General features: G+C 43.6%; 1 protein-coding gene across 2 annotated transcripts in view; it reads right to left on the reverse strand.

The window, feature by feature from the left end:
• Nucleotides 1-18,837, reverse strand: part of VTI1A (vesicle transport through interaction with t-SNAREs 1A) — a 673,595-nt gene that overhangs the window by 271,940 nt on the left and 382,818 nt on the right. The window lies entirely within an intron of this gene.

Raw genomic sequence — 18,837 nt, forward strand, 5'->3', positions numbered from 1 at the left:
GGGGGGGGGGGGGGGGGGGATAACCCTTGAAAAATGATAAGCTTTGCATTGAAAAACAATGATCTATCATATATTCCTATACTGTCTTTCCACCATGACATACATTTTTAGATTTCAAGTCTGTCCCTATATGCTTCACACCTCACTTTTTCTCAAAAGATACAAAACAGCTTATAACATTATCATAAAATAGACACAAATATACAGTGTCTGGAAAAAATGGCACCCCTTACATAGTATCAAAATACTTTGCAATTGTTTAAGCATTTAGAATGACCTTTGAAAATACATTAGTCCTTTATTAGGAAACTCCCTTAGCCTTATTTTCCCACAAATATTTAATCCTAACTTTATTTTCTTCGATAATGCTATTTTACTAAAACGGATCTTAAAGGTCACTTCCTGAATGACGCCATTTTGAATACAGGGATCACTCAATTTTTACAGCATCTTGCAGTAACACCTGGTGATCCCGTTTTTTTCTGGACACCATGCATTTAAGTACAAAATATGACTGCTGACCATTTTACTAGCCACCCTTTGAGCCAACTCCATTGTATTTATGGCCTTTTCAAGGTGCAGGCTCCAGAACTACACACGGTACCTCAAACAAGGACTCTCTAACCAAAAACTTATATAGCAGCTCTATTGCCTCCTTATTCCTGCTGGTCATTCTTCCCCTTTCTCCCTGTGCAACCAAGCTAGAGGCCGACCAAATTGGAAGAGAAGGTAGGGACAGGGGGGGGGACTGAGGATCTCCTCTACCCTGGTTAGGACACTGGGTGCTGTCTTGGGAACTTGATCAGGCTGGGCCAGGCCAATTTTGTTCAGTTTTAGTTGAAACCAAAAGAACTGTTTTTGGTATGCCTCTAACTCAAGCATCCTTCTGGTTTTGCCCATTGCCTTGTCCACCTGTCAGGCCACCTTAAGATCATTAGATACAGTCATCGCCTGACTCTACTCTAGCTGTATACGCACAAAAACTTCACTCTGATACCGTTTCACCTACTTGAGTTGGTTGCGGTGTCCGTGTCCACAAGACAAAGTTCGGCAAGCCCTGTCATATGAGCAGCAGGACCTAATTATTAATTGCAAAGTATTAGAGAGAAATGCGAATAATCCTGGGGTCTTCTCAATTGTGTGATGCTGAAGCTCCCCTTGTTCTGCCAGTTTCCCAAGTGTGAATCCATAACTCACTCTGCTTCATTAGACTGCCCTTGTCTCTGTGACTTCCATTTCAAAGAAAGATTCACAGTTGTTTGACTTGTGATCTGTGTGTCAACCAGTTTGACCACCTGCACCAGGGAGGGACAAGAGACTGCTTCTCACCATCTTACAATACACAGCTGGTCTTTTTAAAGCAGAAACAAAGTGATTTATGACTATATCACTTTTGCAACAGAAATGGACATACATCTCTTTCCTGCTAGCTGTGGAAAATGTATTTATTGTTTAACTGTTTGGTTTTTTTTTTTTAAACAAACAGCCTGCTAACGCTTCCCTATGCACCTAGCACAAACACAATTGTGTAACAGTGCACTGGCACAAAGCACGTTTTTGTGCTGCTATATCAACAGAAATTCTTGTTCACAGACAAGAATTTTAAGTTCTTCCTCAGCCACGGCCATTAGCTCAAGGCTGTATTCAAAACGGTTTTCACAATCACCATATTTCTGCCCAAAATATCCTTAAACATCTGCCTGTTATCACGTTAAAGTAGAAAATGACACATTTTCAAAAGATTCTCTTTCCGCCTAGGCAGAATCCTCTACATATAATGTTGTGTCGGAAAAAAATATATATGCTTTTAAATCTTCATTGATTACAACCAGATTTTGATGCAAAAACCACAGGCAAGAGAAGGTACAATTAAATGTCTCCCTCGTCTGATATTTTATATTTGTAGTAACTGTTACTTACATAACAGATTCTTCCTAGGCATAACTATTTTATTTGCTAAACTCTTCTATAAAGCAGATCATAGGCACAGTCATAAAGGGGTATTTACACTGTCCTAGCCAGAAGAGCCTGCTGAATGGGGGATTTAGAGGGAAGGGGAAGGAGACCATGTCTGGCCATTTCATTTTTTTTTTACAAATACTGGAAAAAGCAGAGTGAGGGGGTAGGGTTCCCAGGAGTTAGTAGATGACGGCAGAAAAAGACCGGCACAGTCCATCTTAGCCATCTATCCCCCCTTCAGTCTGTTCAGAACTCTGCTGCACGTCTCATATTCCGCCAGAACCGATATACTCATATCACCCCTCTCCTCAGGTCACTTCACTGGCTTCCGATCGGATACCGCATTCAATTCAAGCTTCTCCTTCTTACCTACAAATGCACTCAGTCTGCTGCCCCTCACTACCTCTCTACCCTCATTTCCCCTTACGTTCCCGCCCGTAACCTCCGTTCACAGGATAAATCCCTCCTCTCAGTACCCTTCTCCACCACCGCCAACTCCAGGCTCCGCTCATTCTGCCTCGCCTCACCCTATGCTTGGAACAACCTTCCTGAACCCTTACGCCAAGCCCCCTCCCTGCCCGTCTTCAAGTCTTTGCTTAAAGCCCACCTCTTCAATGCTGCGTTCGGCACCTAACCCTTACCGTTCAGTGAATCCAGACTGCCCCAATTTGACTGCCCCTATCGGACCGACCGTTCACTTGTCTATTAGATTGTAAGCTCTTTGAGCAGGGACTGTCTCTCTTTGTTAAATTGTACAGCGCTGCGTAACCCTAGTAGCGCTCTAGAAATGTTAAGTAGTAGTAGTAGTAGTAGTCTGCCCAACAAGATAAACTCATATGTGCTACTTCTTGTGTATACCTTACCTTGATTTGTATCTGCCATTGTCAGGGCCCCTGAACCAAACTCTTGCACAGTAAAGTAAATTCTGACCTTTAAATTCCAAACTTCTCAACTTTCTAGCTATAGGTGAGATACCTGATATTCTCTTTAATTTAATGCTTATTGCTTAATTAATTAATTTGCCCTGTGAAACCTTTTATTTCTTTCTTTCTTTTCCTGCCAAGCTCTGATAGAGAGGAGAGGCTGTTCAAACTGCATTGCATTGAGGCTCTAAAGTTGCATTTTACATTGCTGAAACTGCTATAATTATTGGGAATATTTAGATTTATATCACAAAAAGGAAAGTTTTATATTCTAGGGCAATTTTGAAAGTTAAATCAATAGAAAATTGTTTGATCAGACTGTACCATTTCAACCAATCAGGATGACTTTTATTCTCTGTAATAATAGTGGTGCTTTAGTTTCAAGGCCAATCATCTGGAGACTTAAAGCTTGTCCTATCTGTCTTCAGCTATCTAGTTTTAAACAAGTGCTCAGTAAAGTAATGCAAGAATTGGATGCAATTAAAGCAGCTTCTAGGACTGCACAGAAAAATAGCTTCTCACCACTCCCTCAAAGAATAAAACCACATAAGAACAGATGGTTCACAGTAGGCTCAGGCAGACTTCGTCATGTGACACAGAAGCATCCGCCCGCACAAGTGTTGCCACTAAAGAATTCCGTGGCCATGGGAGTAGCATGGGCAGATCAGGGGCGTTCCCAGAATTTAGGGTGCAATGTTATAAAATACTGTGATTTACGCGCCTAACTGCCATTAGTTCAGCACCAGTCTTGCCCAGAACTAGCCCCACCACCCAAACACCAGCCCCGCCTCCCAATCTCGGCTAAGCTTCTGAGGATCCATTCCTTCTGCACAGGATTCCTTTATGTTTATCCCACGCATGCTTGAATTCCGCTACTGTTTTCCCTTAACTCATCTCTTTCTCTATCCCCTAGGTAATGGGAAGTTGGTGTATGGCAGGGTGGAATGTGTGTACATGGCATGCTCTCTGGTACTCAGGCCCCCATACATGCTCCTACTCCCATTTCCCTTGCCCTCCTTTCCTCTCTCCTTTCACTCCACTCTCTTACATTTCTCTTTCTCTTTCTTCTGCCTTCTCTCACTCCCCAATCTCACCTCTGTCCTCTCTGTTCTACTCCCCAGTCCTGCATCGCTGATAATGGAGATATGGTAATGTAAACGAAGAGGGCGGGCTCTGGAGCCAGGATAAGCTGGAGTCACATAGGGAGATAAGGTGAACTAAATAATATGTATTTAAGGTGTTAGGTAGTACTACTTATCATTTCTACTACTACTTATTTCTAAAGTGCTACTAGACGTACGCAGCGCTGAGGGGTCCTGTTCAATTTAAAGATGGGGGAAGAAAGTAAATACAAAACCAGTTTGTAGAACTTGACCCACTTGACTATCGTTGCAGTTCACAGATATGTGGTGGAGGCATAACCAGTTGGGTGTTGCTGCTTCCCTCTGGGCCTTCATGTCCATGTGTGGAAAGATGTTGAGGTGTAGGCTACACCCTTGACTCTGGCAAAGCTTCCTCCATCAATGTTGAGGGGACACCAGCTTGGGCAGCTGTCGACACTAGAACTGCATGTGGCACTGGCGTTGGAGACCTCACCATAGGCTCAGGGCCTTGCAGGGTAGCAAGAAGAGGAATGGCTGGTGCAAAAACACAGGATGCCGATGCACTCTGTTGGATAAGCTCCACCAGGTGATCATGGAGTATGACCCGAATGCGATCATCGAAGGCCAACATCGGGAAAAGCTGGGGCCATCAGTTCAGAGGCAGGCTGCTGAAAGGGATGGTGAATAAGACCGAAAATACTATAATGCCTTTGTATCGCTCCATGGTGCATCCACACCTTGAGTATTGCACTCAGTTCTGGTCACCATATCTCAAGAAAGATATAGCGGAATTAGAAAAGGTTCAAAGAAGAGCAACCAAAATGGGGATGGAACGCCTCTCGTATAAGGAAAGGCTAAAGAGGTTAGGGCTCTTTAGCTTGGAAAAGAGACAGCTGAGGAGGGATATAATTGAGGTCTTCAAAATCCTGAGTGGAGAATGGGTGAACCATGGGCGTGTCACCAAGAGATATGCGCAACTTAAAGAACACTATCAGTTGTGCGTGTAGTATGGTGCGCATACACCAGCCATTGATCTCTCAAGTGGCTGTGCCTATATTTTAGTGCACCAACACAGCTTTCCATTAGTATTCTATAACAGCTTAGGTGCGCTCTAATGCCGTTATACAATTGGTACTAAGCATGCCTCAGTGTGGCTCCTACATCTTGGCATCAAATTATAAAAGTGCCCTATTAGGTTGTAAGCCCTCCAGATACAGGGAAACCCCTACTGTACCTGCAAGCAACTCACCATGAGCTACTACTGAAAAGGTGTCAGGTAAATCCAAACATACTTCATATCTATTTCTAGAGCCAAAACCTGTCGTTTCTTTATCTACATTAGCAAAATTCGCCCCTTCCTTTCTGATTACGCTACCAGAACCCTTATCCAAACCCTTGTCACCTCTCGATTGGATTATTGCAATTTACTTCTCACTGGGCTTCCGCTCAGCCATCTCTCTCCTCTCCAATCTGTCCAAAATTCTGCGGCACGACTTATTTTCCGCCAGAATCGTTATCCCCACACTAGCCCACTCCTCAAGTCACTTCACTGGCTCCCTGTCCGCTTCCGCATATAGTTCAAACTTCTCTTACTGACTTTTAAATGCATCCACTCTGCAGTTCCCCATTACCTTTCCAATCTCATCTCTCCCTACATTCCTCCCCGTGAACTCCGCTCACTGGACAAATCTCTCTTGTTGTCCCCCTTCTCCTCCACTGCTAACTCCAGGCTACTTTCCTTTTCCCTCGCGGCACCTTATGCCTGGAATAGACTTCCTGAGCCTGTACGTCTTGCTCCATCTTTACCTGTCTTCAAATCTATGTTGAAAACCCACCTTTTCACCACTGCTTTTGGCTCCTAGCCACTACTCAATTGCCCTCCCCATGTTCCTTCTCACCCAGTACTTCCCTCTCCCTTAATTGTCTTGTTTGTCTGTATTTTTAGATTGTAAGCTCTATAGAGCAGGGACTGTCTTTCTGTGTCAGGTGTTCAGCGCTGCGTGCGTCTGGTAGCGCTATACAAATGCTAATAATAATAGAGCTTTAAGTAGCCTACATCTGGATGAGCAGCTCAGCTGTACACCACTTTATAATTGACCGACTTCTTTTTTTTCTGTGAAAAAAACGTAGCCTTCAAAAACTCACAGCCTCCAAAGCATGTTTAATCGCAATACTGTTGAACCTTCATGGTACGTCCACAACTTGAGTATTGTGTTCAGTTCTGGTCACCATATCTCAAAAAACATATAGCGGAATTAGAAAAGGTTCAAAGAAGAGCGACCAAAACGATAAAGGAGATGGAACTCCTCTCGTATGAGGAAAGGCTAAAGAGGTTAGGGCTCTTCAGTTTGGAAAGGAGACAGGGGAGGGGAGATATGACTGAGGTCTACAAAACCCTGAGTGGTGTAGAACAAGTGGAATTAAATTGATTGATTTTTTACTCATTCCAAAAGTACAAAGTCTAGGGGACAGTCAAGGAAGTTACATGGAAGTATTTTTAAAACAAATTGAGGAAATATTTTTTCACTCAACGAATAGTTAAGCTCTGGAACTCTTTGCCAGAGGATGTGGTAACAGCGGTTAGTGTATCTGGGTTCAAATAAGGTTTGGACAAATTCCTGGAGGAAAAGTCCATAGTCTGCTATTGAGACAGACATGGGAAGCAACTGCTTGCCATGGGATTTGTAGTATGTAGTGTTGCCACGATTTGGGTTTCTGCCAGGTACTTGTGACCTGGCTTTGCCACTGTTTGGAAGACAGGATACTGGGACAGATGGTCTGACCCTGTATGGCATGTTCTTATGTTATGTTCTTATTTTCTGTCGGGGTTGATGCGGGCGCCTGGTCCTGGATGCATGGAGACCTCCGCGCTGGGTTCAATGCTAAAGCGGTTGGTGTTGAGGAAGGTGGAGAATTGTTCGATGTACGCCCGCTCCCAGTGTCAGACATGGGTTTCACAGCCATGGGGACTGATGCACCCAATGCTGATGTCAATGTCGATGATTTGGACCGGGCTCTAAATATTTTCTCTCTTTGAGCCTCTCTGGACAGCTGGGTTATTTTCTGCATATGCAGGCAAAGCTGGCAGGGGAATGTTCTGGCCCCAGATACTAAATACATCAAGAATGGGTGTCTTTGCCAGAGATGGTCAGACTGCACTGAGCATAGTGCTTGAAGCCACTGGGGACCTTCGTTGACTTGGAAGGCAAAATAGCCGTGACCAAATCAAATGACTCCATGGTGACTGAAAAAAGGGGCAAAGCACCAGAAAAAGTGAAGGAAAAAACTCCTGACACCAAGAGGGCCTAAAGGGCGCAAAAAAAGGGAAGCAAAATTATAAGTGGGGAAAAACCTAGCTAAAAACAATAAAGGGAGGGAGAAAATAAACTCCAAAGGGAAAAAGAACAAGAAGCAGGATAAAAATCCTGCAGGGAAGGCACAAAAATCACTCAAAAGGTTTGCTCACGCATCGGACGCTGGTCCCGTACTCTCGCGGCAGGCAGGAAGGCACTCGCTAATGAACTGTGGGATTGCTAGCACTGGGCTCTTAAAGTTATATACGCTATTGTAGCATTCCGCATCGGGCGACGTGCGTTATGTCTCCCACAAAGGAGAATTACCTGGCCTGCCTGTCCTCGGAGAAGAACAGACTTAAGCAAAACAGTCATCGAGTTTGACTAAGCATATCCTGAAGTAGGAACCATCTTTAGTTTCTTTTTAAATGCCTCTAAGAAGTGCTCTGATCTGAGGGAAACAAGAAGCGTCTTCCAGAGCGATGGACCCATCACACTAAAACTTTTGACCGGATAGTATCCAAGCAGATAACATGAAAAGATGGTACCACTTAACTGAAGTTGCTATAAGGGAGCACAATAATCTGGTGGGAACGTAGGGGTGTCAACAATCGCAACAGATACTTTGGGAAACCAGACTGATACACCTTGTGAACTTCCTGTATAAATCACATAAATTTAAACAGATGTTTGGAAAATATTCATCCCTACAGGTAAATCTTACGCCTAATCATACTCCCATTGCAGTAAACGTTTGTGCCGGAAAATCAGTGGTAGAACCACTACGCTAATACTAGCATAACAGTGAAAAACAGTGCGTGGATTTGTGCCGACACGATCAGCTGGGTCTCCGTTGCAACTTCGCCTTGCCGTGAACTGCTCGAGCCACTCTGGTCCATCTCAGCGTCTGGATTTCCACCGTCCATCTTGTCTCTCTTCCCTTTTCCTTTCCCTTATTATCCTGCTCTTTCTCCCCTATCTAATGTAACTGATTCTTCTGTGCATTGTAAGCCACTTTGAGTCTGCTTCAAGTGGAAAAAAGTGGGGTATAAATGTTCATAAATAAATAAATAAATAAATCCCTTCTATCTTTTATACTAGACTTTTTACTAACAAACATTTCTGCCAGGATTTCTACCCTCTCTTCAGCAAACCCATATGTTGGCTATTTAAAATTCAGCAGAGCTGGATGGAGGTGTTGGTCTCACTTGAATCTTTACACAGAATAATATGCTAGTAATATCAGCTAAGTTGGTTTATGTGTTTTTTCCTCTCAACTTATTTTAAGATGGTTAATTTCTTTAAACTTTTTCCTAGTATCTTGTCCAATTATTGTGGTCAATGTAAGAAAAATAATAGGTTTTTTTTGTTAATGTCTTGGAGTAATCCTGTATAATAATTCTAATATCCTTCACATGTGTAACATGGATGTAAATTTGAAAATTATAATAATAAAAAAAAAAATCAGGTTCCAAGATGGCGCTCTGAACGCACGCACCTGTAGTAGCTCCGAGTGTTTGCTGCAGATTGCTGTTTCCTCCGGGTCTCTCGATTCCTCATTATTGATGGGGAAGCGAAGGGGGAAGGTAAAGGAGGTCCCCTCGACTCCTGGACCATCGTCGGGGTTGAAACAATCTACTCTGCAATTTCCCACAGCGCTACCGGGCCCTCTGTGCACATCGACTCCTTCTGTAAACGCCGACGTATTGACGTCGATGGGAAACGGAGACGGGGCTTCCCTGAGCCCCGTGGAACGCAGGGCTCCACCACAGCCGGGGAGTGAGTTATTCTCAACAGCCCGAGAGAAACGGACACCGGAGTGTTGAATCCGCAACTGTTAGAGGGGAGGACTGTTGTCAATCGGAACGGGACCCAGGACCAGGCGTTTTCGGCCGATTTGGACTTAAAGGTATTACCACAGCATATTGTGAATAAGTTATCATGCACTGAGCTCCCGTCCCACACCCCGGTACCAGCAGGTGGAATAGTTAAACCCTTAAATGTGACGCTTGAGTCACTGTGGAATATGGTTTATAACACTCACTCCTCTATGCAAAACATGTTGCAAGAAAATACTAATGATATTAGAACTCTCTCTGATGCCGTCCTGATACAGGCACAAGTAACTGCGCAGCAGTCCTGTAAGATTGAGAGTCTGGACACTAAAATTCAAGAAATGGGGACTGTGGAATCTGCTTTGGTTAAAGACAATAATTTTCTACATAAACGTTTAGAATACCTAGAAAATCAAGCTCGTAGACTTAACCTTCGGTTCCTTAATTTCCCCAAATCTCCTTTAATTTCCCCAATGGACATGATGAAAAAATATATGACTGATATACTAGGAATGGATAAAGACTCATTGCCTCCTATAACTCGGGCCTATTATATCTGGAATACTAAGGGGACAGTAGGAGAACCCCCTATACGAGAGACGGATGCAGAAATGAATCTTACTTCCTTCCTGGAAAGCTCTTTGGAAGTAATTACTTACAGGCGACTATGCTGGTCACTTTTGTGCTGGAACCAGACCGGAATGCAGTACTAAGGCTTTCCCTGAGACATTTAGATAGCATGTTTATGGGTTCCAAGGTTAGGATTTTTCCTGATTTATCTAGGCCAATGCAAATGAGACGCAGGGCCTTATTGGAACTGCGACCTAGAGTCGAGGCCATTAAAGCAAATTTTGTATTACGTTTTCCTTGTATTTGCAAAGTAATGTTTGAAGGTAAACAGTTTCAATTTGTGGACCCTAAACAGCTTAAAGATTTCCTAGATGCTAGAAGTGAAGTAAATGTTATATGCCCTCCTACACAACAGGCTGGAGTATGAACATAGAGGTAGCAACTGTGTATTAATTTAATATTCTTGTTAAAAAAAATTTTCCTATCTTGGAATCAATTTCTTTCTTTTGTGTGGACAGAAAAAATGTTCTCACTGTTTCCTTATGTGTTAAATGAAATGTTTTTCTGTTTATGGATCTAAATGTGAATTGCATGGTCACATTGTATTGTGTATCATTGAAAATATTAAAAATAATTAAAAAAATAAATAAAAAATAAAAAAAAAATCAGCATAGATGAATGATGATAAATTCCAAGGAGAAATCACATGTTTATATAAGTGGCTACGGTTTTTGGGGACAGCTGAGTGAAATACAGTATTCACTAAGGTGGGTGTGGACATTTATGGACTGAACTAGAGAATATAATGGCTTCTGTCCCAATGCACCAACATTTAGTGGGGAAGTTATCAATGTGGGCTACTGTTGTCAGGTTATTTTTCCTCAAGTTGGGTTATTTTTGCACAGGGCCCCATTTTATGCAATGAGACTCTGTGCTAAATAACCCAACTTATGCTAAAATAACCCAACTTAACAGTAGCCCACGTTGATAATTCTCCCCTTTAGTCCCTTGGTGATTAAACACTGCCAGAGGAAAACTGCCAATTGATAGACCATAAAGCCCAGAATCATTCAGCTAGTTTATTTCTTTTAATATCTTTATACTCACTTGATGTACTGCAAATTGAACCTAAAACAGACGACTAAGTGGTTTATAACAATGTAAAAATCAGAGTTCCATGATGAGGGTGGCGGGGAGGGGCGGGGATGGGAGAGACAAAGGGCTATACGGGAGGAGAGGGAAAAGTGGGCGAGAAAAAGGTTTTGAGAAGTGCAGTTTGGGAAGTCTCTTCGACCAAAACGAGAGAAGATGACTCACTTTTTGGCTTCCCTGGGTACGAAAGGCCCAGCGAAATAGCTGCAACTTTGAAAAAGACATGACTCTGAGCATGTACGTTTTCAGCAAACCTTGTAAATAGCCCCACTGCACAGGACAGTATTGTAGAGAGAAAAGCACAAAAATGAGCAAACATAATTTGAGAGAGAAGCTTATTTCAACATTCTGTGTAGAGATGGATTAATATGAATTCAAGGATTTTATAGCATTGACACATTTTTGGAATCGAGTTCTAGCATCAGCTTCTAGAGATCCATTAAAAGTGTGGCAAAAATAATCAAATCCAGCCTGGATTGAGGATGTGTTACTTTCTTACACTATTTAGTTGACAGATAAGATTTGATTAAACTCTGCAAAGTGCTGCATAGGTTTAGTGGCATTAAAGAAACAGCAAGTAAATGTTGCTCATGAAATACCCGTAGTTGGTCTTTCCATCACTTGTTTTTAGATACTATCAATTCTCAAGGCTTCAGCATGTATTTTGGCCTCCACTTTTGTTTTTGCTTGAGAAAGGAAAGTCACAGTACATTAAAAACATTTTTTTTTAAGTTCAAATTATTTTTAACACAGTAGGTTCACCTGTACCTTTAGACGTCTAGTCTAATCAGAACCAACTTCTGTTGGCGATACCACGCCATCTGCTTTCATTTGCAACTATCCAGGTTACCCTCACACATTTCTGTCCCCCTCCCAGCTAGTCAAGCCATTAGAGTTCTTGTATAAGGGCTGCTTACTGTAGCTTCATCTGGAACCTGGTACATATGTACCCCGACTCTGGACAATGGAAGGTCACTATTGTGGAATGGATAGAATTCCCTCCTTTGTAGGGACGTGAATGATACCACCACAGTATACTCAGCTGAAAAAGGGTTTGGAAAGCAAAGCCTGGTCTCCAGCATTGCAGTGTATAACACTGCTGCCAAGAAACTGAGCCAGTCCCCAGATGTTTCTCTTCGATATTTTTATTGGCTGCATTTATACTAGGGCATCTATTCCCTTTCCCTCATCTCCTTCCCCACCCCAGCTCTGTTGTCTAACTCGAGCCCTCTTGTGGTTAGAGATAACCTTAGTACCTTCCTATCCCCTCTCTCACTTAATTGACATTGGCTGTTTCCAGAATGCATCTCACTATTTATTTATTATTTATTGCATTTGTATCCCACATTTTCCCACCTATTTGCAGGCTCAATGTGGCTTACATAGTACTAGCCGATGAGCCCGTAAAAACGGGCTAGTATAGGAAAGGGGGGGGGGGGGTTGAAAGCCCCTTCCCGTCGCCGCTGCAAGGCCCCCCCCCGCCACCGAGCTCGCACCCCCCCCCCCCGAGTCGCCGCCACCACCACCACCCGTCCATCCGGCCTGGGCCCTTGCTCCGTTATTGAAACAGCGAGGGAACGCAGCACACAGCTCTGTTCAGCTGCCGTCCTTCCTTCTTCTTCTCTGCCTGTGTCCCGCCCTCGTGTGATGTAATGTGGAGGGTGGGGGGAGCATTAGCGACGGCGGTTTCGTCCCTCGCAAATGTGCAGTAGAGACCCTCTCTGTTCCGCCCCCATCATAACGTATTGACGCGGGGGCGGGGCAGAGAGGGTCTCTACTGCGCATTTGCGAGTGAGAACAACACTCGCCATTTACATGTTTGATTGTTAACATAGTTATTCCAGTATATCAGGTACAGTTAGTATTGTGTAGAGATTAATTGAGGGAAGAAAGAAGGAGGAAGGGATTTATTAGGGTAATTATAGAAGGTGGGCTTTCATAACTGAATGGGTTGGTGAAGTGGATTAGTGAGGCTATAGGTTCTCATTGTAGGCCTTGTTGAAGAAATATGTCTTCACAGATTTGCAAAAAATAGTTGTTCCGTCGATTGTTCTCAGGTCTGTGGGTAATGCATTCCATAACTGCGTGCTCATGTAAGAGAAGGTGGTGGCATGCATCTGTTTGTATTTTAGTCCTTTACAGCTGCGCTTCCTAGAGAATTCAATGGAAATAAAATGGAGCTGGGGAACCCTGGAAGAGGGAATTTCTGGGGAGAAAAGGATGGCCATGGGAGGGGGAAGTAGGGGAAGGATTCAAAGGAAGCTCTCCCTGGTGAGTTCTGCCAGGAATATTTGAAAAGACATAGAATGAAGCCTGGGTGATGAATGGAATTTTAGACAAGAGCTCAGGCACAGTTTACAAGAAGAAGTTAACCCTTTAGTGTCCAATGTTCCCATCAATCTGTTCCCATATGGCTTATTACGGGAACATTGGACACTAAAGGGTTTTAAAGGCCTTTGGGAGAACTATGACACTGCTGGTACAGGCAGGCCCTGAAGGTAGCATGGTCTGTTGGAAGTAGTCTTCAGCCAGCACCTCTGGTTACCTAGGAGTTGTTTTGTTTGTGTTGGGTGTATGTTTTGAGGTACACAGAGACATCCCAAGAGGAGAAAATAAAGGATGTCCCAGACTGAAAGAGGCCTTGAAGTCTGTCTGGGTCTGCCTTCCTTCAAATGATGGTTATCAGAAGCCAGCTGACAGTAGCATGCTCCCTCTTTCACAAGCAGCTTAACTGCCTTCTCCAAAACAATCAAAATGGTTCTCTAGAAAAAAACAGTGCAAAATATATTTGTACAGATGTATTGTCTTTAAATGACTTAGTAAAGCTGAGCAATGAACTTGTTATGTTATGATAACTGCAGTGTAATAATAATTTGGGCTTATCTAGCATGCTTTGCTCAGGAAGGCTTTTAGAGCTATATATTCTTACTTTATAAATACATATACAGCCACCCCTGGGGCGGAAATCCTGGCTACCAACTCTGATGCCTTAACAATACTGTACTTCCAAAAGAGAGAGAACAAGGAGCAATGTGGTTACCACTATTACCTAACTAAATTTGGATACCCTGACACACAGGAAGAGCAAGTGACAAGTTCATTACATAACAAGGCATGCATTGTTTCCCTACAGTTACAATTTCAGATATGAATGACAAGGACAAGTGACTTCATTTAAACATAATGCAAAGCTGTAACACAAAGACAGACAATGCATGCCTCACAGTACCTTAGTGCTCTACAGTGGAATAGAAAAACTGGGATTGTAAATTGTAAATAAAACTAACACTTTACCCTGCTTAGCCTCCCCTTATTCCATATAGAGGGGGATAATCGAATGCGGACGCCCATCTCCATGGCCGACTATCTCCGAGGACGGGTCCGCGAAGGGGCGGGACAGACTGTATTTTCAAAAAAGATGGGCGTCCATCTTTTGTTTCAATAATACGGTTGGTGCCGGGCAAATGCATTGGATTTGGGCGGATTTGAGCTGAGCCCCCCAAAGCCCACTGCCCACAACTCTACATCATTACCATAGCACTTATGGGTGAAGGGGGGCACCTAAATGTGGGTACAGTGGGTTTTGGGGGCGGTTTGGAGGGCTCCCATTTACCAGCACAAGTGTAACAGGTAGGGGGGGGGTGGGCCTGGGTCCACCTGCCTGAAGTCCAGTGCACCCACTAACAACTGCTCCAGGGACCTGCATATTGCTGTGATGGAGCTGGGTATGACATTTCAGGCTGGCATACAGGCTGGGGAAAAAAGTTTTTAAAGTTATTTTTTTTTTGGGGGGGGGGGGTTAGTGACCACTGGGGGAGTCAGGGGAGGTGATCCCCGATTCCCTCTGGTGGTCATCTGGGCAGTTGGGGCACTTTTTGGGGACTTGTTCGTGGAAAAAAAAGGGTCCAAAAAAGCGGCCCAAATTCTCGCTACTGCCGCCCTTCTTTTTTCCATTATCAGCCGAGGGCGCCCAGCTCTCCTCGGCCGATAAACACGCACCAGTCCCGCCTTCAGCACGCCACCGACAAGCCCCGTCAACTTTGTCCGTTCCCGCGACAGACTGCAGTTGGAGACGCCCAAAATCGGCTTTCGATTATACCGATTTGGGCGCCCACGGGAGAAAGACGCCCATCTCCCGATTTGGGTCGAAATATGGGCGTCTTTCTCTTTCGAAAATAAGTTGGATAGTGTGCCAAAAATTAGGAACTAATATGGTGTGTAACTTCTGTACTACAGCAATGCCCTAAAATGGCAGTGAAGTGGCAAATGCGCACAGTAATGTGCTCAGGCACTATTCTGTAATTTGGTGCTTAAGTGCTCTAATGTGACACTTCAAGGGGGCGCTCATAAGCGGGGGACCATTTCAGTGTATGCTTTATAGAATACTGTCAGTTGTGTACACATGGTGCGTGCTTAATCGTCAACATTTGTGTCATTGCTGGAGGAGTGGCCTAGTGGTTAGGGTGTTGGACTTTGGTCCTGGGGAACTGAGTTCGATTCCCGCTTCAGGCACAGGCAGCTCCTTCTGACTCTGGGCAAGTCACTTAACCCTCCATTGCCCCATGTAAGCCACATTGAGCCTGCCATGAGTGGGAAAGCGCGGGGTACAAATGTAACAAAAATAAAACAGATACTATTGGAGATTCTACATGGAATGTTGCTACTATTGGAGATTCTACATGGAATGTTGCTATTCCACTAGCAACATTCCATGTAGAAGGCTGCGCAGGCTTCTGTGAGTCTGATGTCCTGCACGTACGTGCAGGACGTCAGACTCACAGAAGCAGAAGCCTGCGCGGCCACATTGGTGATCTGCAAGGGCCGACTTCTACATGGAATGTTGCTAGTGGAATAGCAACATTCCATGTAGAATCTCAAATAGTAGCAACAGTGGAGGAGTGGCCTAGTGGTTAGGGTGGTGGACTTTGGTCCTGGGGAACTGAGGAACTGAGTTCGATTCCCACGTCAGGCACAGGCAGCTCCTTGTGACACTCTGGGCAAGTCACTTAACCCTCCATTGCCCCATGTAAGCCGCATTGAGCCTGCCATGAGTGGGAAAAAGCGCGGGGTACAAATGTAACAAAAACAAAAATAAAAATAAATATTCTAGAATGGATCTGGCATGCAAATTTGCCCTTCTAGAATACCAACTTAGTGTTCAAATGTTTCGCGCCTTTTAGCACCCTTTACAGAATTGCCCCCTAAAAGCTTGGGCTCTAGGGCAGTGCTAACCTTAAAACAGGTTATGGGACTCATAATGATACACCAGTGTGATTAGGAAATTGGAAGACTGGGCGTCCAAATGGTAGATGAAATTTAATGTGCAGAAATGAAAAGTGATGCACATTGAGAGGAATAATCCGAATCATAGGGACTCAGCTCACAAGAAAAAGATCTAGGTGTCACTGTACACAATATGCTGCAATCTTCTGCCCACAGAGTTTGGTGACGACGGCCAAAAAACCAAACAGGATGCTAGGAGTTATTAGGAAAGGGATGGTAAATAAGACTGAGAATTTATTTATTTATTTGTAGCATTTGTATCCCACATTTTCCCACCAATTTGCTTGCTCAATGTGGCTTACATTATGCCGTAATGGCGATCGCCATTTCCGGGTACAGAATTACAAATGGTATTGCATTAAGGTGCATACATACATGGTAAAGAATACATTATGGTATTGCATAGAGGTTTCTGAGTGATAGACTGAATTGTAACATACGTTAGAATATTATAATGCCTATGTATTGCTCCATGGTGCAACCTCACCTTGAGTATTGTGTTCAATTCTGGTTGCTGGATCTCAAAAAAGATATAACGGAATTAGAAAAGGTCCAAAGAAGAGCGACCAAAATGATAATGCGGGTGGAACGCCTCTCGTATAAGGAAAGGCTAAAGAGGTTAGGGCTCTTCAGCTTGGAAAACAGACGGCTGAGGAAGAATATAATTGAGGTCTTCAAAATCCTGAGTGGAGAATGGGTGTGCCGTGGACGTGTCACCAAGAGATATGCGCAACTTAAAGAACACTATCAGTTGTGCGTGTAGTATGGTGCGCATACCCCAGCCATTGATCTCTCAAGTGGCTGTGCCTATATTTTAGTGCGCCAACATGGCTTTCCACTAATATTCTATAACAGCTTAGGTGCGCCCTAATGCCGTTATACAATTGGTATTAAGCATGCCCATCTTGGTGCCTCTTGTACCTGCAAGAACTCACCTTGAAGAACTCACCTTGAGCTACTACTGAAAAGGTGTCAGGTAAATCCAAACTACTTCATATCTATTTCTAGAGCTTTAAGTAACCTACATCTGGGTGAGCAACTCAGCTGTACATCACTTTATAATTGATCAACTTTTTTTTGCTGTGAAAGTAGCCTTCCAAAACTCACAGCCTCCAAAGCACGTTGAATCCCCGAGCCCTCTGTGTATATGCCGCAGAGCTAGATCCGTCACTTGATTTACGGAACAGCTAGAAACTGTGACTACGGAACTTAATTTCCAAACACAAAGGAAACCAAAGGTTAGGAGGATTCAAAGGTTACAGCCACCGTTTGTATTTCATCCTCTCCAAATTACTTGCAAATGTATTCCTTCCCAATCTGAGGAGATGCTTTACTTTACTGAAAATACCACTTGGCAGTGTCCTGCAACAAAAGGCTGCGGTACATCAAGCAGAAAGATGGAGAAAACACACTGGTTTAGAAAGCCATAAATCCTGATTTGAATCTGCTAACCTGAAAGCCAAGGAAAGCAGGCGAAACTATTTCCCCTAAATGCTACGTCTGATTAAGCTATACCATTAAATGACAGCTGAACTTTAACATTAATACGATATTAGTTAAATAACTGCATGAGAGTTTTTGTACACTAAAAATGATGAATGATTTCTGGACAGCTCAACTGACATAAAGCAGGAGGCCTCTTTAATGAGATTTGACAAAATGGAGACATATGCAAGAATATTCGTTACAGCTCATGTCGCAGAGGCCCTTCCTGGGGAGGCGGGGGGGGGGGGGGGGCTTTTTTTCTTGATTGTCTACAAGCACTGAAGCATCTATTTCAATTGCCAGTTCCCCTTCTCTGCGGATTCTGAATTTAGCTCGTGTCATTTACATATTACTCTTAATCACAGGATCCTCCAGGCTCTGGTTGAGTCCGTGAAAACAGGACACACTGCAGCTTGGACCAAACCTTTGTCGGATGCATGGGCAGGGAATAAGGGAGTTGGTCAGATTGCAATAAAAGGAAGATAAAGCCAGTCTTGAAGATGAGCTTACCAAATACCGCTTGAAATACTCCTAAGGTGAGGAAGGTATCAGTAGCTGAAGCTTTCTACATAACAAAACACAAAAATAACTGAAGGTGACTGTTTTTCTTTAACTTCAGTTCAGCTAAGGTGGCCTGGATGTTCTGGAGTATCATAAGTACATAAGTACATAAGTAGTGCCATACTGGGAAAGACCAAAGGTCCATCTAGCCCAGCATCCTGTCACCGACAGTGGCCAATCCAGGTCAAGGGCACCTGGCACTCTCCCCAAACGTAAAAACATTCCAGACAAGTTATACCTAAAAATGCGGAATTTTTCAAAGTCCATTTAATAGCGGTCTATGGACTTGTCCTTTAGGAATCTATCTAACCCCTTTTTGAACTCCGTCAAGCTAACCGCCCGTACCACGTTCTCCGGCAACGAATTCCAGAGTCTAATTACACGTTGGGTGAAGAAAAATTTTCTCCGATTCGTTTTAAATTTACCACACTGTAGCTTCAACTCATGCCCTCTAGTCCTAGTATTTTTGGATAGCGTGAACAGTCGCTTCACATCCACCTGATCCATTCCACTCATTATTTTATACACTTCTATCATATCTCCCCTCAGCCGTCTCTTCTCCAAGCTGAAAAGCCCTAGCCTTCTCAGCCTCTCTTCGTAGGAAAGTCGTCCCATCCCCACTATCATTTTCGTCGCCCTTCATAAGTACATAAGTACATAAGTAGTGCCATAC

The sequence above is a fragment of the Microcaecilia unicolor genome, chromosome 5 (assembly GCF_901765095.1).
Source record: "Microcaecilia unicolor chromosome 5, aMicUni1.1, whole genome shotgun sequence".
NCBI classification, from domain to species: domain Eukaryota; kingdom Metazoa; phylum Chordata; class Amphibia; order Gymnophiona; family Siphonopidae; genus Microcaecilia; species Microcaecilia unicolor.